Source organism: Bidens hawaiensis, unplaced genomic scaffold, assembly GCF_021521415.1.
Source record: "Bidens hawaiensis isolate Kalapana, Puna unplaced genomic scaffold, B.hawaiensis_p1.1 tig00419403_1, whole genome shotgun sequence".
Lineage (NCBI taxonomy): Eukaryota > Viridiplantae > Streptophyta > Magnoliopsida > Asterales > Asteraceae > Bidens > Bidens hawaiensis.
Window position 1 is genome coordinate 1,094,211 of NW_027504850.1, and position 4,476 is coordinate 1,098,686.

General features: G+C 25.2%; 1 long non-coding RNA gene across 1 annotated transcript; it reads right to left on the bottom strand.

Moving 5' to 3' along the window:
• Positions 1-3,443: 3,443 nt before the first annotated feature.
• LOC143608691 (uncharacterized) lies at positions 3,444-4,466 on the bottom strand. Its single transcript, XR_013149310.1, has 3 exons — positions 4,212-4,466; positions 3,918-3,993; positions 3,444-3,852 (listed from the first exon to the last, which is right to left on the bottom strand). It is a non-coding gene; the product is annotated as an uncharacterized LOC143608691 (long non-coding RNA).
• Positions 4,467-4,476: the final 10 nt, after the last annotated feature.

Sequence of the window (4,476 nt, forward strand, 5' to 3'; positions counted from 1 at the left end):
GAAGCGTGTTTTGCAGGTTACGAATTCACGAGCCCTATACTAATCATTAGGTACGACTATATTAAATTACGCTAATTTCAGTGTCGCCTAATTAACATTTCAATCTCTATTTCCTTTTTGTGTGTGTGTGAAAATTAAATATATATATATATATATATATATATATATATATATGTTTATGTATGTATGTAGGTTAACAGAGAACAATAATCAATAAAGACGAAAGTCGAAAGCGTAAGAGGGGAGGAAACAACCACCGCCCAAAAAAAAACCCAAACCACTTCCACCGCTGCCTCTTCCTCATCTTTCCTTGAAAAGTTCCTTTTTTTATAATGTTTATTACAATTACAATTACAATGCGTTGTTTATATATATATATATATATGAATGATGATGCAGATGAAAGCAAAATTATCACGAGGTCATTTTCATATGATTAACGAGAAGCTTTATACCTCCTCGTAAACACCCTTCCTTCCTCATTTTTTTATATTTATTTTCAACTGTTATTTCAATTATATTATCATTTACATGATATGCATGCAGTGGAGATGAAGCCCTTAACTACTTTAAGGAAGACCCTTCCTTGTTTAACGTCGTAAGATTACTAGCTAGCTTGGTTGAATTATCAGAAATAATAGAAACTTCTCAGCATTGGTTTACAACTTTACATACTATATCTTTTCATATTTCCACCTTTTCATTTTATATGAAATGCCAAATAATTGCTTCAAATATGCTATTAGTTGATTTTGGCATGTGCATTTTGAAAATAAATAGATATGTGATGTTATTTTTCAAAATAAGGTAAGTTATATTAATATAATATTATAAAGAAAACAAACAAGAGACTGGCACGTCTTTGGCTATTTGTTTTAAGAATAAAATGATTAATCACTTTATTATTTTTATTATTAATATATTTATTAGTAATAATAATTAAATAAGAATATAAATAAATAATATTAATAATAATATTAATAATAATATAAATATTCATACTAACTAATTTTTGGGACCCTCGTGCTTCAATGAGATCGTTAAATCGAATAAAAGTAATCGTAACCATGTTGACTCACGCATATAGGTTGTGAAATGTTAACTCGTTAAATTTAAAAAGATAATATTGATAATGTAGTGATAGTTTTAATATAATAATAGTATATTATAATATACAAAACAATAATGAATAATTATATAATAATAATAATATAATGACTACAATTGGAACATAATAATAATTATATTATCATTATCATTATAATTATATAATACTCTTTTAACTTTCATTCCTTGAATGAACGAAAAAATACACACATAAAGGTTTATTTGTTATGAGTTAATGGAATGAATAATGAAATGAAATGAACTACAGAATTAAATAAATTATTATCATTTCTATTGTCTTATTTAGTTACAATATAAGAATGAAATTTATCATCAATTTATATTATTTTGTTTATTATAAAAAGGTTTTATATAATTTACTATAAAACGATTACAATAAAGTGGCAGGCAAACGGGCAACAAGCTGCGCCGCAACCCAAATGTACTATTTTCACTAATTAATAAAGGATAAGTGAGTGACATTGTAACTTTATTTGAAGATTTAAAAGACACTATGTTAGTGTTGGTTACAGAGGAATGAAATATGGAATAAAATGGGTTATTTTAAAGGAATGAAAAATAATTTATTTGGTTATCATGCATGAATGGAATGAAACTCCTTTTATTTTTAGGATTTTTATTTTTTTCGGTATGTTTGGTATATGATAATGGAATAAACGAGGGAATAGAATGAGCGTGTTAAAGAAATGAACAACGGAATGAAATATATCATTACCATTCAATTGTCATGTTTGGTTACCATGTAAGAATGAAATGATTAATCAATTTATTATTATTATTATTATTATTATTATTTTTATTAGTAATTATAATTAAATAAAAATATAAATAAATAATTTAATAATAATATAAATATTCATAATAACTAATTTTTAGGACCCTCGTGCTTCAACGAGATCGTTAAATCGAATAAAAATAGTCGTAATGATATTGAATCACGCATGTACGTTGTGAAATGTTAACTCGTCAAATTTAAAAAGATAATATTGATAATGTAGTAATAGTTTTAATATAATAATAGTTATATTATAATATACAAAACAATAATGAATAATTATATAATAATAATAATATAATAACTACAATTGAAAAATAATAATTATTATAATATCATTATAATTATATAATAGTAATAATGATTGTCTGACTCTTTTGACTTTCGTTTTTTGAAAGAATAAAAAAAAAACACTCAGACCACTCCTATTAGCAAATCATCTTTGAAATAAAAAATCAAAAGATTGGAGAAACTAGTTTGTCTTTGTCTCAACAAACTAGTTTGCAAATGCTTACATGTAAACTTTTCTATGAATCTATTTTTTCATTTATATCCCCTTTTTGTTTCACCCTAATTAGTTTTAACTATAATATTGTTTTCTTCTAATAACTTTTGATAATTAAGTTTTTAAAAAATCTAAAAACGTAGTCTTGTTCAATTTTTTTTTGTGAACACGGCGGTATAAATTTTATTAAAAAAAAAGCTCGTAAAAAATATTTTTCAATATAAAATAAATATGAAGTATGTTTGATGAGTACAAATATATTTTTTATTTTTTTAAATACTTTTAAATTTAATATATTGTTAAACTTTTAAATAAAGTTACTATTTTTTATATTTCTAGTCACTTTAATCAAAAAACAACAATTATAAATTATATTTATTTAATAAAAAATAGTGTGGTTTGGGTTGCTAATGAGTGAGAAAAGTTTGGTTTGGTTGGATTGGTAGGTGGAAAGAGAGAAATTGATTTTATAATAAACAAATTGGTTTAGGTTGGTTTATGAATGGGGATGGTCTAAAGAATATAAAGGTTTGTTTTTTTATGAGGTAATATAATGAATAATAAAATGAATGAACTAAAGAATTAAATGAATCATTACTATTTTTATTATCTTGTTTAGTTACAACATAAAAATGAAATTTATCAACACTTTATACTATTTTGTTTGACACACATATTATTTTGATTAATTAATAAAGAAAATAACATAACAATGCCATAATAATATAAATAAAATTATAATTATAATTATTATATAATAATAATAGTTATTATATTTTAATAGAAAAGTAACATCAATAAACAAAATAATAAAAATAATAATGATAATAGTTACATTGCAATAGAAAAACAATATTAATAATATAATAATTATTATAATATTTATTATTATTATTATTATTATTAATTACTTTTTTTCATTTCATTTTTTTGAAGGAATGAAAAAAAAACACTTTTCAAAAAATGAAAAAATTTAAAAATGAAAGCAATTACGTTAATTTGAAATGATCCATTTATTGGTACATAACTGTCAAATATATTTAATTCCATTCCTTTAAAATAATCCTTTTCATTCCAATCTCCATTCCTTTATGTCAAACACTACCTAAGTTGAATGATTGCCCTAGTTGTACTATAGATATTAGCTAGAAGGAGTACGGGAAAAACTTCAATTACCAGTCTAAACCTTAAAACAAATTGCAATTACTAAAATACTCAAAACAAACCATATGGCAAACACCTAACTACTAAATATGAAAAAACCTATAAGTGGAGTACAATTCAGAAACAGTTTGGTCTAGTCTGTTTTAACAGAACCAACAATTGTTCTGTTAAAACAAGCCAAGAATTCAATGTTTCCCTCGGCACCCTTTAAAGGAGACTCGATCCACCCGTCGCATCGAAAACCAAGATCTTCAACACCCTTAACGATCCTCTCACGCACCTATATTAGTCAACAAAAGTCAACCTTTAACATCATAGGTAATAAGAAAACAGAATGAAACATACCTCTTGATGAACCAAGGGGTCTCTCACAATCCCCCCTCCTCCCACCTGTTGAAAAAAAATTAACCACATTTCTCAGCTTTAACAGAACAGACGATCAAACACGAACAATTAAGTGAACGAGGTTTTCTTGTTCGTGTTCGTTTGCTAACGGTATAAACATGCGGTTCAAGAATGTAAACACACGTAACTAAACATAGATGAACAGACATAACTGAGCTAAGACCAACTTCTAGGCTTGTAAGCAAAGCAAACGAACACAAATGGACCGTCCATACTCATCTTTGTCCGTTTAACATTAACCGAACAAATGATCAAACACAAATATTTAAGCAAATGAGGTTTTCTTGTCCGTGTTCATTCAATAAGAAAATGAACACGTTCAAGTTCGTTTATGTTCATTCGTTAACAGTATAAACAAACATACATAAATGAGCTAAGACTAATTAAAAAGTAAATGTGAAGAATGCATTAGGCATAAAACGTTTATTAAAACTAGATTATGATATAATGGACCTAAGAAACTTATATATTAACGAATGTAAACGAACGGACTTAAAAC